Genomic DNA, 13,556 nt, shown 5'->3' on the forward strand with positions numbered 1-13,556 from the left:
TAATAGTTTACCAACTGATGCAGTCTGGAGCTGAAAGGTGAAGAAGGAAGGTGTGTCTATCAAGCAACTGGCCTTTGAGGATCAGCTGGCTGAGGTTGAGAGGAAATCTGCAGGTGGAGAGTTAGACTGGGAGAAGACCCCTGCCTTGCTGAGACCATCTGAGGACACCACAGCTTGGATTCCTGATATCTGACCAACCACTGAATCTGTGTGTGTGAGAATTCTGGGTTTACTGTGGGATTTATTCATAATAATCTTTAGTTAAAATAGTAAGACAGTGTAAGCATAGATAATGAAACATAGTGGGTAAAAGTCAGAGGCGACCCCTTATTCCTTTCCCTTCTCTGTTAATAAATTCATTTTATTTATATGTGAGTCTTCCCTTGTGCATAAACCTTTCCCCTTTCCTAAAATCACAATAACAGTCATGATGCTGGCCTAAACAATAAATGGCTATATATTTTGTAACCTCAAATTGGTTTCTTGAGATAATTTTGATCATAACAGAAGTTAGGAGATCTGGATTCAAATATCAGCCCTGCTACTAAAATCATGGGTAAGTCTTTAGGGGGCACTTCTCCGGGCCTCAGTTTCTTCAACCAAAATGAAAGGGCTGAATTCAATGCCCTCTAAGTTCCATCCCCTTCTAAATCCTATGACCCCTAAGAAAATCCAAGTCACAAAACCCTCATTCTAACCCTTTCCATTGCAGGGATTTAGTTGTGTAATTTCTTCCCCGCCTTTCTAACTGTCATCAGAATTCCAAGCTGAACTCAAATGATATGTAAAGATTTCCTAAATTTATCTTTATCCACTGGGAGACTGTATGATGTGGTGTGGTGTGTAGAAAGTATACTTTGATCCAGGAAAACCTGGTGCTGTGATCCAATTGCAAATCACTTAGAGCTCCCAGCATCTTTCTAACCAGGAGTTAGAAAGGGGCAAACCTCCATGATAGTTTTCTTATACCTGGAGGTCTCTATGATAATAAAATCACAAAATTCTAAAATTCAAAAATTCCCAAGCCATTCTTCCTTTGCTTCCAAACTTTGGTGCCCTTACCGCCTTTGCCAATTGCTATCTTCCTGGACGTCTAGCTTCTCTCTTTCTTTCCAGAGTCACAGAACTTTCCCCCCATTTCTCTGGATTTTTTTTTAAACCCTTACCTTCTGTCTTGGAGTCAATACTGTGTATTGGTTCCAAGGCAGAAGAGTGGTAAGGGCTAGGCAATGGGGGTCAAGTGACTTGCCCAGGGTCACACAATTTCTCTGGATTTTTAAAAAAACTCTTTAGTGTCAACTGAAATGTGAGGAAAATAACTTTATGTGTGACTTTGTTTAAGAGTGTGGCATTATCCTACCTTAGGCGACTGCATGAGCCGAATTCTTAAATTAAAGCCAGTAGGGGAGATGCCAGAGGAAGTGGGGCAAAAACTTGGAAAGGGAAAAGAAGCAGCCAGCAGTAGGACTTCCAAAGGTTTCCTAGTCCATTCTGCCCCGCCCAGCCCCCCTAAGGTTTTTTTCATTTGACTCAGAAGCCCATTCAATTAATTTAATTTTTGAAAAATGTTTCAGTGTTGGATGTAATGTAATAATCTGTTTCTAAGAGAAGGAAGTGTGGGGTAGGGAGAATACAGCATTATTGCAATAAATGGCAAAACTTGAGGCCCATCCCATTAATTATACCCTTAATTGTATAATAAATATAACATAATGACATAAAATAAAATAATATATATTATAAGATAACAATATAAGGACATAATAAGATGTAACATAATATAGTAAATAAATACATACATATCAAGGCAGTTAGGTGGCTCAGTATATAGTATGCTTGACTGAGAGGAAGATCTGATTTCAAATCTAGCCTTAGACACAACTAGTTGTGTGATTCTGGTGAAATCATCCAATCTCTATCTGCCTCAGTTTCTTCATCAATAAAATAGGGATAAAAATGCCATCTATTTCCCAGGGTTATTGTAAGGATAAAATGAGATACTTGTGAATTACTTTGTACATCCTAGAGTACTAATATAAATGCTGGCTCTGGTTACTGTTGCACATAGATAAAACTTTCTCCCAGACCCCTCCTCTTGTTCCCCTCTTCCCTTCCCATAGTCCATCTTTATTTCGGAAAGAAGGAAGAGGACTCTTTGGCTCAGATCTTCCCATTACATTATTTAGACACAGGATGGCGCCCTTTGAATAAGCAATTACTGCAGAGCACTCACATCCCTGAACAATGCCCGTCTCCCTTGCGAAGGCTGCTATTTCTAAGGGCATTTTGATCACTGTGACCACAGGTCTGACCTGTGCCTGGACAATGGCGATAATTCAGCAAGAATGCAGCCATTGCAATGTGAGCTTGAAGAATGGGTAGCAGATATCCTGCACAATATACATATATATTTTTACGACTTTGGAAGATTTCACAGTAGCACATTTTACTGAGGAAAGTAGGGATAAATGCATGACTACTTTTTCTTTTTTATTCCAATCTTTTCTTTCGTTTCTCTTCTCTTTCTTTCCTTTTCTCTTTTCCATTTATTATTAGGACTATCGTCAAACTATAGCATGCATTTTAATGTAAAGTCGAGTCCCCCCCAATAACTCTTTATCTAAAAAAAAAAAAAGGAAAAGGAAAAGAAAGAAAAGATGCTATCATTGTATGAACTGTGTTTATTTGAAACTGTCAATGCCAACTACAGGAACGTATTTCTACATTTTCAATGGCACGTAGCCAAATCATGATTAAGGTCATGATGAGGACTATTGACTCTGTCTACTGATGCTTTTTCCCTTTCAACCCTCGAAGAAGAATGGAAATAACTGTATTCTTGGACCTTTGCAGTCTGATTCATGCCTCTCTTTCGCCAACTATTCATGGATTCACCAGAAGAATTACACCTACTACCTCCGGTGTAGGACGGGGCGGGGGGGGTGGTGGTGGGGAATCAAATGGGAAATAATGTTAGCAGAAGCTGGAAACTTCAGTGTATATTCTGCGAGGGAGGGAGGGAGAGAGGGAGGAGGAGGACTGCCCCTTCCCCCTCCCGCTCCCGTCCACTCCCCTTTTCTCCTCCTGGCCATCGGAAATTGACTTGGCGGTTCTAAGAGCTGGAATTTCAAGGCGCCAATTCCACCCCTTCCCCCCACCATCTTCCGAAAGTGTAAATGCTACTCCCACCCCTGCCTATGAGATACGGATAAATGATGCAGCAGATTACACTTCGGGAAGGCTACGTTTTGCCCGCTCTATTCCTCATCTCTAACGCGCCCTCCCGCCCCCCCCCCCCCCCCTTCCCGACCTCCGTCCTGTTTCCAATTTGTTTGCTAGAGTTTGTTTGCTAAACTTTACTACAAGCAAAACATATTTGGTCTTTTCCTTCTCTCTCCATCATCTTCCTCTTCCCCCCCTTCCCTAGGCCAATGCCAGTAACCTTCTCCCAGCAAATGAAAGTGAAAGTGCTACGTGTTGTAGAGTTTTTTATACTTAAAATTCAGGACTAGAGGCATGTGGTTGGGGGTGGGGTGGGGTAGGGGAGGGCAAGTGAAGAGACCGAGGTTTTGTTTGTTTATCTTGAGATCGCAGCAGGGTTCCTGTTTTTTGTCTGACTTCAGATTTATTTTCATTTGGCCCTTCATTGAAGTTTTCATTCAATCTGCTGGCTTAAAAAAACCAAAGGGGAAAAAAACCAACAAAAAAATCAAACCCCAAACACCACTCCACTTGTAGCTTTCCCCTGGTTGCACCATTCTTACCATTCAAATCTCACCCTCATCTGGAAATAATGCAACCTTTCCTCCCCATCCCCCGCGTCTCTCTCTCTCTCTCTCTCTCTCTCTCTCTCTCTCTCTCTCTCTCTCTCTCTCTCTCTCTCTCTGTCTGTCTGACTCTCTCTCTCTTTCTCTCTCCTTCCCCTCCTTTTTCTTTAAAAAACTCCGCATAAAGCCTATAGTCCCTAATCAGGAAAATGCGAGAGCCTTGCAGCAGGCATTTTAGTTGACTGGTTTTCGGGGTGACAATCTTCCTAGCTAAGGTATATGTGTGTGAGCTCCTGGGGGTGGGGGCGGGGGCGGGGGCCAGGAATAACTGTCTAGTATCTTCGTATTCTCAGCGCTCGGCGCATAGTAGGCGCTGGATAATGCTAGCTGACTGGCAACAGACACTTAGACGGTTTGTGCACATGTAGTTGAAGTCTACATAGCTGCCACTTCCAGCAAGCCATGCATTTTACCTCTCGGCCGCAGAATATCTGCAACTTTGCCCAATTGTTATTTTTCCTTTAAAAAAAAAATACACACATGCAACCCACCGCCAACCTTGAAGTCCAGGGGTCTTCCCAGTGACTTTAGCTCATCTTAAGTCATTCATCCTCTCCCTCTCCCTCCCCCCCAGGAAACAGCTAACAACAAACCAGGCTGAGATTTCTAAAGAAGGTTTCAGGAGAAGGGGGCGGGGTGGGGTGGAGGAGAGAGGTTAGAGGGCCAGACTTTCTCTCTTCCATTCACTGGGTGGAAAAGTTGACATTGTCTAAACCCTTCTGAATGGTTCGGTTGGTTTTTGGGTTACCCTGATTGTACCTCTGCCTCCCCCTCCCCCTCCACGTGACGGCCCAGGACATGCGCACCCGACGCCTCTACAGCCAGAGGCACATCTGCAGACTGACGTCAGTGCGTTCAGCCTCCCAGGAAAAACTGCCAAAATTTCCTCCTGCTGCTGCAACTCTAGTTGGCTGGAGGCCGGTAGTGAAAGAGAGAGAGACCGAGAGACAGAGAGAGAGGGAGAGAGAGAGAAAGAGAGAGACAGAGAGAGAAAGAGAGAAAGAAAGACAGAGAGAGACAGAGAGAGGGAGAGAGAGAGAAAGAGACAGAAGGAGAGAGAAAGAGACAGAAGGAGAGAGTGAGAGAACCAGAGTTAGGCTACTTTAAAACTTTGCGGTGCCCCTTTCTGCTCCTCTTGCCTTTCTTTCTCCTGATATCTTTTGATGCTGCTTACACGTTATTAGCACAGAAAAGGCATTAAGGTGGCTAGGAAGAGTGGGCATCACTTTCACCCCCAATAAGTCTCTTTTCCGTTCTTTCTTTTTTCTTTTCCTTTTTGGGGGGCCGCGGGGGGGCTCAAGGGGGTGATTTGCAAAGACAACATTTCAGAGTGATAGATTGGGTGAATTGAAGGCATCTCTCTTTCTGCCAAGTCAGTCCGTTCTCTAAAGCCCCTCGCAGCCAGGCTATAGGATTTTATTCTGGTTGCAGAATAACTCTGGTGTGGCTTTGCAAAGGGGTGGGGGGAGAGAAGAGGGGTGGGCAAAAAAAAAAAGGCTGAGAGGAGAGAGAGGATACGTGAATCGTCCAGTGCAAACTCTATTGTTTGAAACTTACTTTATATCAGAATTTGAAGATGAAAACGGTAAGGAAGTCTTCACAATATTCAATGAAACTTTTTTCCTTGTGCTTTGCTTGTCTCCCGACTAACGCGTAGAGACCTTTTTTCTGTGTGCTTTTTTTTTAATGGCAATGGGCGAGCTTGACTGAACTCCTTTTACAGATAAAATCTTTTGAAACTCCAAAACTAGACGGGGGTTGGAATGATTCTAGGTCGTTCAAATAGTTTGTGATTCAAAGAATATCAAGTTATTATATAAGTATATAATTTCATGAAGCATGATTATTTTAATTATGATTACCGGAGTTTTGGGATGGCTTATCATATAGTGGTCGGAAAAGATAAATGAGATGAGAGAACGTTTTGAAGTCATTTTCATTTTTCACAGAAATCTTTCAGCATAATATGGTTTCATGTCAGTGTCTTATGTGGCAGACAAGTGCATATTTTATGCCTGGGCGCAAAGGGCAGAATTAATATGATAGCTATAGTCCCGATGATCTAGCATAAGTAAAGCTCTTAATAGGCTAATCAAAGAGATGGAAGCGTGTGTTTTTGATTTACTTCTGGCCACTTGGGACGTGCTAGACTCGTAACCCTACAGAGACTTATTTATCGATGTGTGTCTGTGTATATATTGTATGGCACGGAGTTCAAAGGGTTTTTTCCCCCTCTGGGTTTTATTGGAAACTCGCCTCCTGATGAAGTGTAGGTACAAATCCTGTCTTTGCTAATTTCTTTCATTGTTGTACTAGAGTCAAAGAGAGGGAGATAGGCAAAGATAGAGGGGGAGAGAAGGGGGAGGGGAGACAGAGAGAGAGAGAGAGAGAGAGAGAGAGAGAGAGAGAGAGAGAGAGAGAGAGAGAGAGAGAGAGAGAGAGAGAGAGAGAGAGAGAGAGAGAGAGAATGAGCGGAGAGTGAGTTTCTTAGACCCTTGTTTTTATTTGAGCTGCCGGTGCAACGCATTTGGGCCAAATGCCAACTGTCTGGGTCACACGCGTTTTATCCAAATAGATTTAGCGCTGCTGTCTGGAAATGGGCTGCTGAATGTTAACTTTAGGATCAACTCAACCAGAGCAGCTCAGACTGTTCCCCTCTGTCTCAGGAGGGGGTAGGTGGTGGGGGGCATTACAGGGGAGTAGGGGGTGACTTGTTGATTTTTTTAAAAAGGCAAGCTGTGTGTTATTTCCAATGTATTCGTTTACACTCAAAATCCTAGCCCTGTTTTTCTTTGCTTTTTGCTACCCCTCCCCCATTTGCTTTAAGGTTATCCTTTACTCCTGTTGATTCGTCTGAGACTAGGTGGCCTGATGACAGGTCTAAGAAAGGGGGCAAGGGGAGTGGAAAGGGCGCCGGTACTAGTGGAGAGGCAGAACTAGAGAAAAATGGCTTTGGGGCTCTTTCCGCCTAGATGATAGCTGCTGTACTGGTTTGTATGACTTCAGGTCTTAGCTTTGATCATTGGGGGTTGTGTGTGTGTGTGTGACATTTTGGATAGCAAAGTAGCAAAGAACCCCTTCATTTTTTACTCATTTTGCCCAAATCAAACCCACTGGTTTTTCACAAGGTCTTAAAATGAGGTCTGGGTAGGCATTTGTGTTTTTGTGACTCCCAAGGGTAAAATCTCTAATCTGCAGGCTTTTGAAACACTGTAATGCTTTTCATGTCCAGTCCAATACCTGTAAGATTAATTTCTATCCTAGCTCGCCTAAGTCCCTCCCTCCTCATTTCCTTAGCAACCACTCCTAGTCCTCACTACTGTTCGTTTAAGAAGGCTCAGTCCCAGGTTTCACCATCTCTGAATTTCACGAGATGGAAGAGAGAGAAGGGGAAAGGCGGTAGAGTTTCTGCAGAACTGAAATTCCAGAGAAAACAATCTTCTGAGAAGTTCTTGCCCCAAAGCCTATCTTGACAGTCAATCACGTATAGCTGACCCGAGCGGCGGTGGGGGGTGGGGCCTGGGGGGTGTCTTTTGCAGACGGGAGTTGTGGAAAATGTGTGTTATCCTTGTTGTCTGGAAGGAACGTCTAGGGTTATTTGTAGTTGAATGATGAATTGAGTTTGTACAAAAACCCTTTCTTTTTGCACACTCACCTGTATTTTGTGTTGGTGGGAGGTGACTTTTGAAAGTTTACTAAGAAAGGGGGAGACCTTTGTCCTTGGATAGTTAAGTGGGGGGAAACCAACTTTAAAAGAATATGAAGTGAACTAGCAAAACAAGTAAGTTAATATTGGAAAAGAAGAAGCTGTCAAGGGGAGTGGCAACTTTATCTCCTCTACTTTGGAGCCCCCAGGAGTGACTGGATCCCAGCTGCCATACTAATCAGATCCTGGGGTGAGGATGGAGGAAGGAAGCCCCCTAGGAGAGTGTTCTACCTGTTGCTTTAGCTGCATATTAATAGCTCATGGGAGGAAGCCATGACCTCAGCTACACTCTGATTAGTGTGAGCAGGAAGTAACCAGGGAAAGGAAAGGTGATTTGTCAGCGGAAGCTGACAACAAATGCTCTCTTTTTAAGGCAGGTTGCTGAGGCTGGAGAGACATTTACCAACAGCTTATCTCACCTCATTTCCCATCTTGCTAGCGGAGCTTTGATCTGGGGAAACAACTCAATGACACCTTAATTTTATAGCCTGATGATTTGTGGTGACTTTTTATGTTTTTTGTAAATTGTGTTCTTTATAAATTGAACAGGCTCCTTCCAGGTTTTTGTCTGCTCCAAGAGGCTTAGTTAAATGGATTTGTGGGAACCAGGAAAAATGGTTTCATACCTTTTTATTTTGGAGAGGGCCAAGAGGTCATGGGTACTTATAGAGTTCAACCGATTCAGGGTGACCTCTTTGAAGGGAGGGTTAGCTCTTCCTTTGGAAGAAGATGGGTTGGATGTCAGCAGGCTGTTACACAAAGAACTGCTACATTTTGATCATTGGGATCTTTCCCTCCTGTTCTTTCATGTCAATCTGATCTTTGACCTGTGGGCGCCACATCTGGAAAGTTCAATGTCTCTACTCATCTGAGGATGGCCCCCAGGCTGAGCAGGCTCTGGAGAGTAGCAATTAGGAGGGTGATTTTTCTTAGGGAGGGAAACACCTGCCCACTGGAGAGTAGGATGACCCATTCGTTTTTGACGTGTGGGTTCTCCACAGCAGTTAAATGGAAAAGACTTTAGATTGTTACCGAGGAGGGCTAAACTTTTTCCCTCCCTTGCTTCCCACCAGCACTTAAGTCACCAAGTGCTAAGTTTCCTGACATCTCCAGGCACAAGTTACTAGACATGAAGACTGTAATTAAACTGAATGTACAGTATGTCTGTTTCAATTTTTTGAGTTTACTTTTAGACACTGTGCCAGGTCTTGGGGATCCACAGACAATCCCCTTCTTCAATAGTCTGTATCTTCACAACAGTTTGCTTTCTACTGGGTTTGGGGGTGGGGTAGCACAACCAGGAAACAGTTGCATCTTAGAGTTACCCTCCCTGCTGCTGGTAATATTATCATTAATGTTAATCATTATAATAGTATTCATATAGCACTTTAAGGTTTGCCAAGTGTTTTCCAATTATTACTTCACTGGAACCACACAACCCTGGGAGATAGGTACTATTATTATCTTCAAATTACAGTTGAAGAAACTGAGGCAAATTGAGGTTGTGATTTGCCCAGGATCATACAGCTAATACAGTCTGAAGTCTGATGTCAAATTTGCACTCAGATCTTCCTAACTCTAATTCCACTGCTCTATCTACTCTGACACATAGCTTCCAGATGTGGAGGAAATTTTCCATTCATTTCATCCTGGCCCACTGTATTGCACATTTGTGTTATTGGTCACAGGTTTAGGGCATCAAAAGAGCACGTATAGATATATCAGACTACTTGAAAAATTGTAACTTTCTGATTTTGGCTCCGTAACATTACATAGGTATGTTGTTCAGTTGTGCGTGACTCTTCATGACCCCATTCGGGGTTTTCTTGGCAAAGATACTGCAGTGGTCTGCCATTTCTTTCTCCAGCTCATTTTACAGACGAAGAAACCGAGATGAACAGAGTTAAGTGACTTGCCAAGGGTCACAGAGCTAGCAAGTGTCTGAGGCAAGAAGAGGTCTTCCTGACTGTAGTCCTAGCACTCTGCCACACTACCACCTAGCTGCCTCATAATATGTCTATACAAGGAACTTATACCCAAGGGTAATATCACTGAATTTCTTAAAATACCATAGTGATTTAGAAAAGATGGAATGCTAATGAACATTCTTCCTCTAATATTACTTACATTTTAAAATCTTAGAAGAATGCTTGACATTTTTATAGTGCTTTGACATTGGCCAAGTGCTTTACATGTATCTCATTTGATCTTCACAACATCCCTGTAAGGTAGGTACTTATGACATTATGCTCATTTAGCAGACCAGGAAGCTGAGGCTCAGAGAATAAAAGTGTCTTGATTGTAAACATTGATATAGTATGTTCACGTAGGTAATATAGTCAAATGGGTTGGGAACCCAAGTGTGTGGTGGTAGTTTTTTGTTTCTTTTTTGTATTGTGTTGCTGAATAACTGTCTGGTCAGGAAAAATCTCTGGTTTTTCCTCTGGAAAAAATCTGGTTCTTCCTCTGTTAAATGGAAATGCACACAATAATTCTGACAAGTACAGCAGGGCCCCTGTATCCATGGGGGCTACCTGCCTCAGATAGCTGAAACTATGGATATAAGCAAACACCTGCTGACTTCCATGTATGTGCGCTCTCTCTCTCTCTCTCTCTCTCTCTCTCTCTCTCTCTCTCTCTCTCTCTCTCTCTCTCTCTCTCTCTCTCTCTCTCTCTCTCTCTCTCTCTCTCTCTCTCTCTCCTTCCCTATCTCTTCTCTTCCTCCCTCCCATTCTCTCTCTGACTCTGTCTGTCTGTCTGTCTGTCTGTCTATCTCTCCTCCCTCCACTTCTGCCCCTTGGATACACAATCCACAGCCCCTCTCCAACCAACAAAAACTTTAAAAAAGTGAAAATGGAAGCAAGAGAGACTACTGCTGGGGGCAGACTGCTGCCATAAACCTCTAGCATTTCAGGTTGACTGCAGATAACTGAAACAACAGAAAGCGAAATAATGGATAAGGGGCCCTACTATAACTATTAATTATAATTATCTTGCATAATTCAGAGAAGATGAGTTCAAGGTGATATTATTATTCATTGTTACTGAAAACTGATTACATCATCAAAAGGCAATGTTCATAAATGAAGGCATTGGAATATAGGACTTGGGAACTCAAAGTCAGACCTGGTTCAAGGACTATTGCTAACAGTGTGTGATGTTGGGCAAATCACTTCACACCTTGAGCCTCAATTTCCTCATCAATAAAATGATGATAGTGATATTTCTACCATCCATCTTCCTCTTTTCTTCGACTTCTTTGGTGATCTCATTCATTCTCCTTGTGCAGATGACTCATTATTTTCACCCCAGTCCTTCAGCTTTAACTGCATGCTCATTATCTTCACCTGAATGCTCATCATCTCCACAAACTCATCATTTTCCTTTAGTATTTCTGTCCATGGTACCATTATGCTCCCAAGGCACCCAGGCATGAAATTTGGGAATCCTCTTTGGCTCTTTTCTTTCCTTCATCTCATTTCCTCCCTTTCTCCCTCACATTCTACAAATCTTCAAGTTCTGATTGTTCTCCTTCCATGATATTTCTCCCTCTGTTAGTTTAGACTTTTACCAATGAATTGCAAGAACTTCCTAATGAGTTTGTTGGCTTCCAGTGTCTCATCTCTTATTTGTTTTTCATATATCCCATGGACAAGTCAAGCCATGTCACTCCCCTCCTGAAAAATCATCAGTGGTTTCCTGTTAAGGCCCTCCACAGTCTGACACCAACTTGGACTTCCAGCATTATTTCCCATGATCACTTTCATAGGCTCCATGTTCCATCCCAAATGGAGTACTAGCTATTCCCTGATCTTGTCCTATCATTTCCCATGTTCATTCATTCAAGCAGACCATCCTCATCTCTCATGACTGAAATGCATTTCCTCTGTTGTCTCTTCTCCTTGTTTCCCTTTGAAATGCTTGCCTTCTTTCTAAGTTTATTTAGGTACCTCTTTCATATGATTTCCTCTATTCCCCCCCCCCGCCCCCCCCCATTAGAGGGTTCTATTCCTCTTCCAATTTTCCTCAGGTGTTTACTCTGGATTTCTCCTTTGCCCTCACTCCATTCCACTTTGTATCACAACACTGTACATGCTGTTTTCCCTTTAGTAGAGGAGAACAAGGACTCATTCTTCTTTGTAAGGCTGTTATAATACGAACATTTTGTACATGTTAAAGCACTATATAAATGTTGCTGTCATTATTTGTATTCCTCACAATGCTTTGCACATAGATTTTTAATAAATATTAGAAAACTGTGTCATATGATTTAAGACAAAACAAAATACGAGATTATAAGTCAGAAGACTTATCTATCTGTGATGTTAGGCAAGTCAACTAAACTTTCTGAGGCTCAGTTTTCTCATCTCTAAAATGGGGAGACTAGTACCTTTCATGCTTACCATGTAAGAATTGAATAAGATAATTTACATGTAAGCATTTCTTTAATTTTAAAGAACATAAAAGAAGTGGGTGTGGTAATATCACTGTTTAGATAGCGGGTAGTACAGTGCATAGAGCACTGGAATAAGAGTCAGGAAAAATCTGAATTCAAATCCAGGCCCAGGAACTTGCTAGTAGTATGATCTTGGGCAAGTTACTTCACTTCTTGCCTGCCTCAGTTTTCTTATCTGTTAAATGGGGATAATAACAACACCTACCTCCCAGAGTTTTTATGAGGTCAAATGAGAGAATATTTGTAAGGTGCTTTGCAAACCTTAAAGTGCTATGTAAATGTTATCTATCATTATCATGATCTTTATTCATTGAATTAGCTCCTTTTAAAAAAACTTAGGGATGAGAACTTTCTAGTAGTTGTCATTGTTTTTATGTAAAGTAACACCTCATTTATTTATTCTGTGACAGTTAAGAAGTGAAATATTCCAAATATGTGTCCAGTTAAACAAGGAAAGCCTTCTTTATATACCAGAGATTTTTTAAATTTTAACCATTTTAGATAGAAATCTTTCTAGAATGTATCACACATGGCCCCACTTTCTTAACCAGAGTAATCCAAATAGAATCTAACCTTTTTCTTCTAAGTTCATCATCATAAACATGACTTCTATGTTCAGTCATTTTTCATTTGTGTCCAACTCTCTATGACCCCATTGAGTTTTTTGTTTTTGTTTTTTGGCAAAGATACTAGACTCATTTGTCACTTCCTTCTCTAGTTCATTTTTTGGATGAGGAAACAAGCAAATAGGGTTAAGTGACTTGCTCAGGACCATACAGCTAGCAAAATATCTGAGACCAGATTTGAACTCAGGAAGAGGAGTCTTCCTGATTCCAGGTCTGGTACTCTATCCACTGTACCAACTAGTCACCCTGTGACTTATATGATCGTTTAATATAATGTAATACGGTGATTCCTTCTAGTACTATTTAGATGTATAAGGCAATTTGATTTTGCAGGAAATGTTTGTAGATTGTTTTTTGACTTCTTATTTTACATCTCTCCATCTCTATATGCTTCTATTGGCTCTCGGTGAATGCATCTCTCTCTAGCAGCCCAAAGATCTATTCTGATTTAACAGCTTTTGGTCTGTAGTCTAGGAAACCAGGTCAGCAAGTTTGTTTTAAAATCATTGATAAAGTGAGAGTAAATATGTCCAGAGGGAGATATCTTCCTTGGGTCATTAGTATGGATATGCATGTCCATCTTGACCTTTCAGAAACTTTGTTTATGCTTGTTTGCATCCCATTTCTTGGCTATACTCTAGATAGCCGAGGCTGTTGGATTCATGACCTCCACATAAGTGGGAGATTACTATAAACTGTTTTTTAACTTTTCAGCAGCTTAGTTTGGGCTACTGTTTGGGTGTGTAGAGGCAGCTGTTCTATGTCACTATATTTACAGATTTGCATTGTCAGAGAAACGATACCGATCACTGAGGGTAACAATGCCTATAGTCTCGGAGTATGAATTGAACTGAAAACGTATTATGGAGTGCAACTGGCCTCCCATTTGTCATTATGACAACTGCCTTAGAAAATGCATGCAATTTTTATTTTTGATTTTA

General features: G+C 41.7%; 1 protein-coding gene across 3 annotated transcripts in view; it reads left to right on the forward strand.

Annotated features, from left to right (window-relative positions):
- Nucleotides 1-4,120: 4,120 nt before the first annotated feature.
- ADAMTS6 (ADAM metallopeptidase with thrombospondin type 1 motif 6) overlaps nt 4,121-13,556 on the forward strand; it is a 353,046-nt gene continuing 343,610 nt past the window's right edge. The window contains exon 1 of one of the 3 annotated variants that reach the window (XR_008917943.1): nt 4,121-5,412. The gene's annotated coding sequence lies outside the window, so the exon portion shown is untranslated. The remainder of the gene's footprint in view (nt 5,413-13,556) is intronic. The other 2 variants (XM_056824863.1, XM_056824862.1) reach the window with 2 other exon arrangements.

The sequence above is a fragment of the Monodelphis domestica genome, chromosome 3, assembly GCF_027887165.1.
Source record: "Monodelphis domestica isolate mMonDom1 chromosome 3, mMonDom1.pri, whole genome shotgun sequence".
Taxonomy (NCBI): Eukaryota; Metazoa; Chordata; class Mammalia; order Didelphimorphia; family Didelphidae; genus Monodelphis; species Monodelphis domestica.